Genomic DNA, 14,477 nt, shown 5'->3' on the forward strand with positions numbered 1-14,477 from the left:
TAATTTTTTAAAATGTCCGATTTTTCAAACAGGGCGTAGTCTTGATGATGTCACAAATGATGCACTTTGCCGCATCTTTCCACTACGTTTCCACATTATGATAATTAGGCAGCAAATTAAAATTGCGCTCTACGCTTGCTATCAACCATACCGTTGCCAATACACGTGAGTAAAGATGCAAATTAAATATTTTGCACTGTGAATGGCAACACTGAATAGCATTTCTTCATTTGTGATGTCCTCCGCAGATGCCGTAAATAATAAAAGCGCTCCGATTTAAGCAAGTTCTTTAAAATATTAAATGTAAACAAATGTATCAAAAAATGGTCAGATCCTATGTTTTTAAGCATGTTCTTTCAGAAAAAAATACTTTTAAAATTTTGGAAACAACCCCCACTCGAGCTATTGTAAGTTGTCGAATTAAAATCTATATACTAAGTAGCAGCAATATTCAATTAATTTCACGTGAGAAACAAAAACAAAAAGCCCACTAAATTTTTCATCGGAGTAAAAAAAATTTCACACGTTATTGCGATATATTGTTGAAAACTGTTATTTTTCTTGCAAATTTCTTCACAGTAGTATAATATAAATATTTAAAAATAAATAAATGAAAACATTTTTGTTTTATTGTTTTCATTTAAAGTGGTAATTTCAAATTCGCATCTCGATACATTAAAAAAAAAGTAACGTCAAAGAAATTGTGAAAAGATGCCTGTGGTGGGCCTGCGTCCAGGAGATTTCAGATCACCTAGCCTTAAAATTTTGTACAAAATTACTTCGAGCCCAAAGGATTTGAACCTGGGGTTGTTTACTTTAAATTTCTAATTAGTTTTTTTTTTTTTTTTGTAATTAATTTTTTAAGCTAAAATTTCACATAAATTGCCTTTCAAAGGATGAAAGATTTCTCACATCCCTTAATATTTCATGTTGTTCCAAAAATATTTTTTCTACATCAAATAAAGCTTGTAACAATTTTATCAACAAATTAGAACAGCAGGTATAAGGGTTTCTATTTTAACGAAAAGTCCTTTGTTCAGTCCGGAGCTAAAGAGCAAAATATATTATTAGAGACCACGAACTTAAAAGCAGTTTTTCAAACGTACAAAAGTGCCGTTTTGCAATGCTCAGGAGCCCCTTTAGTACAAGCGCCTATAGCTGTGGAAGTTGGTTCAAGTTAGTTTGGAACGAGGGAAAATGTTCTTCAAAGCGATTTTTTTTTTTTTTTTTGTCAAATATCATCTCATTTATGCATATTTCAATCAAATTATCTTTATATTTTTGAGTAGGAGTGGGATTGTGCTCAAAAAATTAGCTCTTCACTTAAACTCTATTTTCAATGGGAGGGAGAGGGGAATTTTCATTTTGTTCGAAACGGAACTCGTAACGTGTGTTTCAATCTGATTCTTTCTGACAGACGATTTAAATCTTCGCGAATCAAATAAGGTTGCGAAGCAATCTTCGGGGGTTGGTATGCGTCAGCGAGCAGGAGCAGAGCCACCTGATAAAAAATAATAATACAACAAGTTGTTAATTATTCTCTTGTGAAAATACAAAATAGTTTTCCTTGAAAAACTTTGTATGAAAATAATAAATGAAATATTTAATTCTTTTTACCCACTATCGAAATTTTAAAAAAGAAATCTAGTGATAAAACTATAAAAACATAACTACGTAAAAGTCGCATTTATAAGTTTATCAACACATGCGGCCTCCTTATCACTGCTTAATTTAAATTTATATATTCAAAATAATAACTTTTTGATATTTATTTTATGGGGAGGGGGGAGGGGCGCTGAAATGAGGTCTTGCCCCTGCTTGAAAAGGACCTAGTTACGTCCCTGTGCTGCTCGTAAAGGACCGAAGAAGAGAAGCAGAGGGAAGCTACATCTGTACAACGTTGGAGCTCCTTTCGAACGAATTGGGATCGACATCCTGGGTCCTCTACCAAGAACTGCTGATGGGAACAAATACATTCTTGTTTCCATCGACTACTTCACCAAATGGCCGGAAGCATATCCCATTCCAGATCAAGAGGCTACCACCGTAGCAGAGACTCTAGTCCAACATTGGATCTCGAGATATGGAACACCTTTGCAGATTCATTCCGATCAAGGGAGGAATTTCATCTCTGCTGTGTTTAAGGGCCTATGTCAAATTCTCGGAATTGAGAAAACTAGGACAACACCACTACACCCACAATCGGACGGCATGGTGGAGAGATTTAACCGCACAATCCTGAACAATCTCTCACTTATGGTATCCAGAAATCAACAGGATTGGGACAAGAAGCTACCTTTGTTCCTGCTGGCCTACCGCAGTGCTGTCCACGAGACTACCGGATACGCCCCATCTCAGATGCTCTTCGCACGAGAGCTTCGGCTACCTTGTGATCTCGTATTCGGTCGTCCTCCAGATGCGCCTTCATCGCCTGAGGAGTACATCCAGGATCTCCAGGCCCGGTTGGAAGACGTTCATAACTTCGCACGAGAGCGAATCAACGTCGCGGCGGAGAAGATGAAGACCCGATACGACACAAGGTCTACTGGACATGAATTCAACGAAGGCGACAAGGTTTGGTTATGGAATCCCATCCGACGGAAAGGTCTTTCACCCAAATTGCAGTCGCATTGGGATGGACCCTACAAAGTCCTTAACCGATTGAATGACGTCGTAGTGAGGATCCAAAAATCACCTAATGCAAAACCTAGGGTTGTACATTATGATCGGTTAGCCCCATACTATGGCCCTAGTTCATGAGTATTACGTAAACAACCATGGTTGATAACATAAAAGTTGTAGATAATTTTTGCTTTTAATGTTTAGTAATATTTCTTGTTATTATTGTGTTTTCTGTATCTGTTATTTATTAATTAATGTGTATATTTGTAAACTCGTGATAGAAGTTTGGCACCCTTTCTGGGGATTGTACTGCCCGGGACGTGCAGTCCTTAGGAAGAGGGCAATGTTACAAATCATGTAAATAGTAATTATTGTAGTAACGTAACCTGTAAATAGTTTCCCGTAATGAATATACAACCCCTTTTCATATGGCTAAAGTATACGACCCCTTATTTTCTTTTCTTTTCATTGATAAAATTTGATAACGGTCTACGCATTTCGAGAAGAGGTAAGAATGTTGTGGAAAATTCCTCGATGTTTATAAAAGCCGTTAGCGATGGATAAACAGGGGAGTTTCGATTGAGAATTTGTGCTGAGTGTGTATTAGCTCTGTTTATAGCGAGGCATTTCGCTCCGAATCCGTTACAACTTGCCGCCCAACGTGGGGCGCCAAATTGTAACGGATTCGGTGCGACTTCCACTTTCTTGTAATGAAAACACAGTTCTTGATAAAAACACAGGAAATTTATTTACACTATGTACAGGAAAGATCGTCAACAACTGCTAAATTATTCATCAGCAATTAAGCAATTATCACACAACACCGTTAACTCAACGTTTACACACGTATTTACTTCCAAATACGAAAACAACACAGCGAAATGCCTCGCTATAAACAGAGCTAATACACACTCAGCACAAATTCTCAATCTAAACTCCCCTGTTTATCCATCGCTAACGGCTTTTATAAACATCGAGGAATTTTCCACAACATTCTTACCTCTTCTCGAAATGCGTAGACCGTTATCAAATTTTATCAATGAAAAGAAAAGAAAATAAGGGGTCGTATACTTTAGCCATATGAAAACGGGTTGTGTATTCATTACGGGAAACTATTTACAGGTTACGTTACTACAATAATTACTATTTACATGATTTGTAACAATATCAATATTGTAAAACATTCAAGTTCAGTAATGATTTGGAATTCTAAGCTCAAGGTAGGGGAAGGTGGGGTACCTCGGACCTATTTTCACTTTTCAATTTTCAATTTCATAATTATTTGCCAAATCCAAATACAAATACCTTTAGTTTAAACTTTATAATTTTTTGCACAACATATAAATTTCTTAAAAATTTATTTAACTTTTTTCAATTGTATTTTCAAGAAAAAACAGAAGAATGCAATTAGTACCGAGGTACACCACCGGTGGTGTACCTTGGGTCTTGGCATGGTGTACCTTGGACCAATGATTAACAAGTAGAGAAAACGTGATTTTCAGTAAGAACATCACTATTTATCAATCAGTAAACCACACATAATTTTAGAAATACATTTTTTATTTGTTTCAAAGATAAATAAAAATTTAGATCTTATTATCTTATTACGGTGCACTTTTTTAATAAAATGACAAGACGCTCTAGCTTCTGAAAACCATACTAAAGATTATTTTTTTAAGCTACACTTATTTCTAACTAAGATTGTAATCGGATAAGTCAATTCCAAATGTTAACTTATCGAGCTGCCTTTCAGATCTACCAGTTAGTAGTGGGTGTGGTAGCTTGAATATGATATCCTTTTTGTCAACTTCATAAAGGGTAGCATCTTCTCGGGTGAACTTCTGACAGTTTGGGTCTTTTTTCAGATATTACACTTCATATTCGTCATCAGCAGTAGAAATAATCTCTGCAAGAAAATAATTGACAGTTTTCTAGCCAGAGAATTTCACCAATAAAAACACCAATCTGAATATTGACGTTATCGGGTTCTTCTAGCTCATTAAAATGATGATCTGAAATATCGGTATCCTCATATAAATCTTTGATATTCTCAGATTCAGACTCTGAGGAATAATAAAGTTATCTTTTACCTGGCATGGTAGGAGGTTTTTACTGTATTAATTTGCTTTACTTTTCTATTTCAAGATTATCTTTCTCGGGTGTGTCGGTCAAAATACAAGACTTTCTTTTAGCGATAGTGCCTTTGGATATGGCCTTATTTCTTCAGGAGTGACAAGGTTTGGCAAAGAAATACTAGCTTCTGATGTTGACACACCAGTAAAATCATTTTCTGCGTTATTTTCTTGTTACTTTTGCATTGAGAGATTAGTGACATCTGATAAGAGGAAATTAAAATCTTGAGAAATATTTTCATTCAGTATATGTAAGCCAGTGACCTTAAAGCAATTAATTAAATTTGATAATATGAAGACCAACTATTCCAACAAACTGGAGAACATGTAATTTTAGGAGTTGTAATAACTATGCAGAAGTGTGTACCTTGGACCAGTCCAAGGTACACCACTTGTATTGGGTTCGAGGTACACTACTTGGTTATAAAAAAACAAAATAGCTGACCATCATGTTACAATTAGGCCTAACTTTGTTTCAAGCACATGGTGTTATAGCTAGAACAATACTGTATAATGCATGACCTTCATTTCAGAATAAACAATATTTGTTTCATAATAAAAAATACATAAAAGTATCTGTAAAAACTTACTTTTGAATGGTATATTTCTTTTTTTTAATAATATTTCCATCAGATGAGCTTTCAACAAAACAGAAAGGTATGCAATGAGACGTCTAGTGGCAAATACTACACATGTTACTATTCAAATATTTTAATTAGCAGAGCTATAACCAGCCTAGGACCAAGGTACACATATGTCCTAGCTACACCACTTACCCCTAATCCTTTAATATGCATATTAGTATTGCAGTCAGTATAGAAACACATTGTTTGAAATATTTTATTTTATTTTATTTCATTTTTTTGAGCTGCAAAATTTGTCAAAAAGGTAAAAAATGGCCAATTTTCAAATGTGTTTATTAAAATTCAAATTCTTGAAATTTCTGTTCTAATACCTTTTAAAGGCATTTTAATTATTAATTTATTAACATTCTTTTCCAATATCTTTGAAAATATTTACATTTCTTTACAGTTTTTAGTTGATAAGTAGTAAACTTTCGTGAAATAGACCAAATATCGGCATTCATAGGTTATCTTGTAAATACCATATTTTCTTCATTTAGATTCTAGCTATATTTTTTTTACAATAAATTTACACTATTCAGCTCTTTGTTGGATAAGCAATTATATTTTACTACATAAACAACACAGAACCCACCACTTTTGTACAAGTTTCTACTTTTGGATCAAGGTTTGAAGTTGAACTTGTGACTTAATTCTCGCATTAATGACCACGAGCATAATGTTTTTCACGAAAATGCATGTCTTGTTTTTGTGTTCGTAGTCCGACTTCTACAATACACATGTGCCATAAGATCCCGGTTATAGGGTGAGCAACCATTCACAGCACAATAACACATCCACACAAAGAACGGACAGGAGAGAGAAAGTACATCCATGCCCGAGTCGGGATTCAAACCTCTTACCTCCCCATCACAGTCAGACTCCTCTGACCACTTGACATGGCGGGTGGCATCCATGTCTTGTCTCGTCCTTAAATACCAACCTACCGTCTTACTCTATCCCAGGGGTTTTCAAACTTTTCTTATTCGCGGCACCCTTTGAAGAATTAATATTTTCTCACGGAACCCTAGTCCATCCTTTTTTTTTTTTTTTTTTTTTGAGGTAAGGGCCTAAGTGTGCCAAATAAGGCTACCCCTAGGTTCAAAACTTAATATATCGTTCTTTTACGATTGAATTGCTCCGGCTTTTGCATATGACTCATAAGAACAAAGAAAAAAATAAAACCAATTAAAAATTTAAGTTTCAATTATGTTTTTCAGCAAATAAAAGCGATATATCCTCATTTGCAACATATAGACCAGGGCAGAAAATTTAAAATCACAGAAAAATTGAATACAGAATTCTGACACCGTGAAAGGGTCTTAAATCTTGTATAAATAAAGGGAAAAATTCGTGCTTAAGCGAATTCGTTGGGTAAGGGTGAAGGGGGTGTATTTTAGGGGTTGAAAAAAGTTTATTTTTTTTCATTAACGGCAAAACTATTGGTTTTATAAAAAAAAAGTTAAATGTAAAAGTTGTAGATAAAAAAAAACTAAAACTTTTACAGTTAAATTCATTTGAAAAAATGCGGACTTCACGGAGAAAAATTAAAAAAAAAAAAAAAAAAAAAAACGATTTTTCGGTTTTTGACTTTTTTCTATTACAAAAATAGTTCGAATTGCATGAAATTTGGTGGAAAGTTTGCTTTTAAGGTTTTAAATAAACAGAATTTTTTTTGGAAAAAAATATTAAATTTTGATTTTATTTTAATTTTTAATCGAAAAACAGACCTAATATTCAATCGAATGTTTCTACGTTAAAACCTTAGTTAACTCAGCTTTAGAAGTGGTCTTTTTATTCGTTGAAAGTTCAACTTTCATATGGTGAGAAAAAAAAATGTTTCCATGGAAAAATTATTCGGAAAACGGAAAAAACTAAAAAATGCCCTTTTCGATTTTCATTTTTTAATTATTTTTTTTGGTTGAAGATTATTAACTTAAAATTTTTCTTCTCAATGGAAATTTTCGAAAATTTTCAGAATCTTGTTTTCTAGAAGGTGTAATAGGTACATTTCTCAAAGTAGACCTCTACACAGGACCGAAGGGGCGGAGTCGACTCTTTTCTGAGCAGCTGCCGAAACCGTCAGACAGTCTCAAAAGAACAGTCAAACCTGAACAATTTTTATCTAATGATAAAAATAAAAATTAATTAATTCAAACTTTGATGGTGCCATTTCGATCTGAAGGATTTTCTTGTGAGCAAGCGGTCGAAGATGCGGATTCAATGATAATCAATACAGCAATAGAAATAGCCAAAACATACAATAAAACTGTAGTTGTTGTTGGCCAAGATATCAATCTTTTAGTTCTTTTGCATCAACTTAATTTAGATAATTTAGTTATTATTATTTTTTAAACCCGGATCAGGCAAAATCAAAGATTTGTTTTACAGTTCTAACTGTTTGAAGTTTGAAGCTTTAAAAAATATAATAGGTTTTTTGCACTGCTTCTCGGGGTGTGATAATACGTCACGTTTTGCTGGTAAAGGAAAAAGAATGATTGTTAAAAATTTATTAGCCAATGATGATTTGTTGCCCTTAACGGAAATTTTTCATGAAAAAAAAACGCTGATAAAAGAATTATTGCAAAAAAATGGCTTAGAGTTAATAGAAAGTTTATACAAATCTAAAAAACACATAATTCGTTAAATGAATTAAGATTTTTGAAATATGAAGAGGGTATCATACAAAAATCTTTTTCGTTGGAAAAATTGCCACCAACAGAAGACGAGAAAAGCAGCATTGCTACCGATCTTACTATTAATTGCAAATTTATATCGGTAACAAACTAACAGCGACTGACTGGGGCTGGAAAAACTATCAGAATGGCATAATTCCAAAATTGTCTGATGTTTAGTTAATTCCAGAGAAACTATTGCAATCAATTTCTTGCAGTTGCAACGGCCTTTGCGACAAAGGTAATTGCGGTTGCAAGAAACACGGATTGAAATGTACAAATCTGTGCTAAATTGTCACGATCACGAGCACTGCAATAATCTAGAAAAAGTCTTTTGAGGATTTCGAATCAGAATTAATAGAAGATATAGCAGTGAGCAATATACAGCAAGAGGAAGTGCAGGAAGAGGAAGTAAATGAAGAGGAAGCAAATGAAGAAAATGGTGACCTAGAAGAAACTGACAATAATATTGAAGGCGAAGATGAAATTTATGAAAAAGATAATCCATCAAAAAGAAGGAAAAATATTAATTCATAATTTTTTTTAATTTAGCAACAGTGATATAAATTTTGTAATGTAAGGAACGATAATATTTGGACGATGTATATTAATTTTTAATGTTTTATGCTTAATTTTTTTTTCAAAATCATTTTTAATATTCATTTTTTGTATATTTATCAATTATTATGAATAATTTATTTTTTGAATAAACAAATTTTTACTGAAAATTACACATCAAAATATATATTTTACTAATCCTTAATATTTTGCAGAATGTTTATAAAAAAAAATGTGTATTGTATATTGACATACTGCATGATTTGCAAAAGGAAATATAAAAAAATAATGAAAAATTGAAAATAGAAAAAGGACATTTTACAGTTTTTTTCCATTTTCCGAAAAATGTTTATACAGAAACTTTTTTTTTCATCATATGAAAGTTGACCTTTCAACGAATAAAAAGACCACTACTAAAGTTGAATTAACTAAGGTTTTGACGTAGAAAAATTTGATTGAATATTAGGGTCTTTTTTCGATTAAAAATTAAAATAAAATAGAAAAACTAATTTTTTTTTTCAAAAAAAAATTCTTGTTCATTTAAGACCTTAAAAGCAAACTTTCCACCAAATTTCATGCAATTCGAACAACTTTTGTAATAGAAAAAAATCAAAAACTAAGAAATCGTTTTTTTTTTAAATTTTTCTCCATGAAGTTTGAATTTTTTTAATTAAATTTAAATGTAAAAGTTTTAGGTTTTTTTATTATCTACAATTTTTACATTTAATTTTTTTTTTGATAAAACCAATAGTTTTGCCGTAAATGAAAAAAAAAACTTTTTTTAACCTCTAAAATCCTCCCTCTTCACCATTACCCAACGAATTCGATTACGCACGAATTTTTCCCTAGATGTATACAAGATTTAATACCCTTTCACGGTGTTAGAATTCTGTATTTAATTTATTTCACTTTTTGCTGTTTTTGAGCGTTTCTGCCCTGGTCTATTCTACTATCAATGGCAAAAGTGCTTATTATGGCATTGATAAACTATCAAACTATTATCCGTCACAACAAACAGGCATACGACATACAATAATCCATTTATAACTGAAAAATATTTTCTTCTTCTGCCTGCTACAATCGCAATTTTTTTTTTTTTTTGTCTCATCAGTAAAACTTATCTATCTTGAAAGTTAGGTTCAATAACAATTTATTGAAGTACCCATAGCTGTCTTGGAGATAAGAAATTATCATAATTTCATCTCAATTAACAATTGAACACCTAAACTCCTTGTCTCACATTCATTTCAGTCATCAATGAAATGAGCATATGTTTGAAGAGAAATAGTTTAGAGATTATATTCCAGGCCCCACCATGTATGTCCGTAAAAATTTTTAGGTCCAGAGATTTTCTCTTTAGAATCTTGATCTGTAGGTGTTCTAATGTGAGAATATCTTGGGTAGACATGTTGAATCCTGCGCGAAATAATTTTACAGGCCATCAAAGATAGCGGCCATTTTGGTTCACTTGCTCATTACGTTTTTCGCAACGTGTGTACCTATAAATTTATTTTTAGTTTTGAACTGAAATTTTTAGGCCTTAATAGTTATGTCATAAAAAACGCTCTGGCTTTTTCCACAATTTTTACGTGAGGTATCTCTGACGTTTTTTGTTTAAAAAATTTTAGTTACTTAAAAGTGTACAAAAATTAATAACTCTTAATGAAACCAAGCGATTTTAAAGCGTAAAACCTTTTGTGTAAATGAATATTTTTCAAGGTCACCAGCGCAGCCAGCAATATCTTCTGTAGGGGGTTTTTTGGTCAAAAATACCTTCTGAAGGGGGTTTTTTGATGAAAAAACCTTCTGAATGGGTCTTTTCGATCAAAAATACCTTCTGAAGGGGATTCTTTGATTGAAAATACCTTCTGAAGGAGATTTTTTGATCAAAAATACCTTCTGAAGGGGATTTTTTGGTCAAAAATGCCTTATGAAGGGGAGTTTTTGATCAAAACAGCCCTTTCATATGCATAAGCTACTGTATTAAAATTTGCATTCATGTTAAAACCAGTGGCTTTAGGGATTTTTTCACCCCCCCCCTCGCTCCACGCTGTTCAAGGTTATTTATCGTCTGCTATCAAAGTAATTGTTTTCGAGTAAAAATATTCCACAGTTCCAAAAACTTTTTGTTTCATGTTTTTCTGTGACAATAACTATTTTAGCAATGGCTGATATTTCTAAACTGAGTTCAGAAAGTTTTGGTAGGCAATTGAAGACATCTTGAAGACAGTTTTATCAAACGAATATGTAGTTTGTCAAAAGGAATCAAGAGAAAAATTATGTTCTTCGACAAAAACGAGTTCGGGAAGCTGCTGAAATACGCAAAGACGCAATATTGAAAAACACGGCGAGAAAATATAGTGTGTCATTGCAGCAGCTAGTGCTATTAGAAATACACGAGAGGAAAAACGCTAAAAAAAATGGTAGAAAAAAATGCACAGACAAGTTATTTTGAAAGTGAAAACAATGTTTTAGAAGAATCAGAAAGTACTGAAGGAGGTCGAAATCAAGACGAAGTTTTTGACAGAGTAGCAGATCTTAACAGCACACATTTATGAGTGTTTCTGCTGTGAATTATATGCACATCCAAACTGTATAAGTTCTTATATTCGAAATATGAGCGAGAAACCAATACACAGTCTGCGCAACATCTATACTCAAAATTTGAACTGTTTTAAAAAGGCAAATGAAATATTAAAGCCTCTGTTAAATGCTGGACATGGATTTATTCTTTCAGAAATAAAAGAGTTGATGCTCAAAAAAATGGATTGGTTTTTATTAATGAAACAAAACTATTTCTCGTAACAACGTATAATGAAAGGATTCTTTTCTGTGCTTCCAAAAGAAAGAATGAACCTTTGTTGGGTTTTTTTAGTCATTTATCTCCAAAAGTACTTGCTGCTGCTTTTAGCTCACAAGACGCTGTGAAGACTGCTGAAAATCATTGAGAATCTTGAGAAAATCATTATAAGATGTTGATTTTAAACTACAAGAGAAGTTCTGCTAAGCGAGTAAAGACGGTTCAGGATGCTCTTGGCTCAAAGGATGAGGAAAAAGTCTAATAATGATTAAATCGCTACGCACCAATATTGAAAGCTTGAAAACAGAGATTGAGTTTTTGTTAAAGGATGTAGTGACAAATCAGAACTGTGCAAGTGTTGGGAAGTGTTTCGTTCACTGGTATCACTTGTAAAACACTTGATTATTGCTGATCGCGAAGAAAATCACAAATTATTCGTTCAAACTGTTGAATTACTGTTTCCAGTCTTTCTTGTATTTGATTGCATCATTTATCTAATATATGAAACATGATACGTAGAGAGGATAAGGGCGCTAGAAAATGAGTGTCCCTACTTGTAAGAAAAATTCATTCAAGGTAAATTTGTTGTTAAAATTCAATGCTGTGAAGCCAGAGATGAAATTGGAACAAACGATTCAACGGTCACAGAAAAGTGCCGGAGAAATTGCAGGGCAGACGAGAAAAAGTATGTTGCCGAGTGGCATTTAGAGTATTATGAAATTTTAATGATATGCAAGGTGTTTCGTGGTCTTACTAGTTCTCATTTAATGGATCACTGTGAGAGTGTCCCGCATCCTTATTTTTATAGGCAATCGTAGCCAGTATTTTAATGAAAATGTCAAAAGAATTGTTGATTTTATCTATCAACATGTAAATCCCTATGATATTTCTGAAACAGAGCAACTTCACAGCTTTCTCACTAAACAACTTGTGAATGGTAGTGTCAAGATTCGCCTTCTCAGCATCATGAATTATTGATCAGAACAGTACCGCCAGTTTAGACTGGATACATTTTGTTTAAAAAATTGTCTGATTTACTTTCCAAAGTCAACCTACCATGCTTTGAGGCACACAGTTCTTCATAAATATCACTTCTAAGCTAATGGGAAAGAATAAACTTTAACAAGGGTACAAAGACATGGAAATAGCGAAAGAAAGGGGAGAATGCATTAAAAATATTTTAGCTCATGACTTGTTTCCAACGAACACATTATGTGATGGTCAGGGGCGTTCACAGAAAATTTGGGGCCCGTCACAAATGCCCACAAATGTTTCGGCCGCCCTTCCATATTGTTTAAGCACATATTTCATCCCTAGTTTAAAAATAATAGGCCCCCTTCAGGCTCAGGCCCGGGCCAACAGGTTTCTCTTCTCTCCCCTCCCCCCTTGTGCACGCCCCTGGTGGTGGTGATTCACCTACCAAGCTAGATTGCAGAAATATCCGTTCCCAGAACATTTTTTATTTAGCAAAGTATCCCCAATAAAAACTGCCTTCGTTATATATTTCATGCCACAAGTCCGCTAAATAAAGAAAACTTTTGGCGAAGTTATCAGCAATGTTCTGCACGGATTCATTCCTGTATGCTCTTTTCATGAACTTCATCCTGTGTTCGATAGTTATTTGCAGCATGTTGTGAAATAATCCGAAAAAATGAGAAGGGAATCAACTAAGGGCAGAACAAACATTGCTGTAATTGACAGAAAAACACTAGTACCTATGCAGGTAGAAAAATTCTGGTCTTCGGTATCAAATAAGGAAAATTTACAGTAACTAGCACGCAAGGAAATAGAAGAAATGTCCAAAAAATGCTACACTTTCAGCTATTGCTAGTGGTTTAACAGTTAATGAAGAAGCCATCTGCAATACTTTTCATAGAAGATTTGAGACACATCATTGAAGAGCTTAATTAGAATAACTCAAGAGAAGATGCAGATCTACGAATTTTTCCACACATAGACTGGGCTGATAAAAATTGCTCAAAAAGAGTGACTGCGGCATCAAATGATACAGACGTCCGTCGTAGTGCAATAACATGCAATGCAAAAACAGATCGTAACCTTTTTTAAAAGTAATTAATCTTGTATTTTTCGTTTATTGTGTTGTTGAAGAAACATGTATGTGATAAACAGGAGTTTAAAATGAGCATTTTGGATTATTTATTAATTTTTGTACCCTTTTTAGTAACTAGAATATTCAACAACAAATGTCGGAGATATCTCCTCGTAAAATTGTGGAATCAGCTAGAGCAGCTTTTATGACATAATTAATACATTAATTGACTTCCTTAACTCCAAAAACTGCAGTTCAAAACTAAAAATAAATTTGTAGGTACGCCCGTTGCGAAAAACGTAATGAGCAAGTGAATCAAAATGGCCGCTATCTTTGATGGCCTGTAAAATTATTTCGCGCAGGATTCAACATGTCTACCCAAGATATTCTCACATTAGAATACCTACAGATCAAGATTCTAAAGAGAAAATCTCTGGACCTAAAAATTTTTACGGGACTACATTGTGGGGCCAGGACTATTAGGCCTAAATCCAACATCAATAATTTCATTTGTTTGTTATATATGTATAGTAACTATGTATAGTGACTAGGTAATGTTTCTCTACACATTGATTTTATGCATCGATATTTTTTCAGATAAGTGACTTTCTTAAGCTACTGAATCCACATGGACCATCACCGTAGTACACATGACCGACTAAATATGATATTTGTCTGAAACTACTAGAAATATATTCATGAAAGTACTATTAATGTCTTCAACTGGATATTTCAACAAAAAGCGAGCCACAAATTTTTAGCCAGATTGAACGATTTTTTGTGTAGAGCAAAAAGAGAAAGAAAAAAACATTTCTTTTGATGCATTTGTTGAAGTTATTATGTATTATTATTACTTGATATATAATTTTTATCCGCAATTTTTTCTATAAAATTCACATTATACCAGTACATTTTTTAAAAATTGTAATAAATGTTAGAGTAGAATCCATGTCAACGCAACATGATGGTCTCGGATTTTTTTTTAATTTAACATATGTTAAAATTCGTAAAAAAATT

Source organism: Uloborus diversus, unplaced genomic scaffold (genome assembly GCF_026930045.1).
Source record: "Uloborus diversus isolate 005 unplaced genomic scaffold, Udiv.v.3.1 scaffold_853, whole genome shotgun sequence".
In the NCBI taxonomy this organism is placed as follows: Eukaryota; Metazoa; Arthropoda; class Arachnida; order Araneae; family Uloboridae; genus Uloborus; species Uloborus diversus.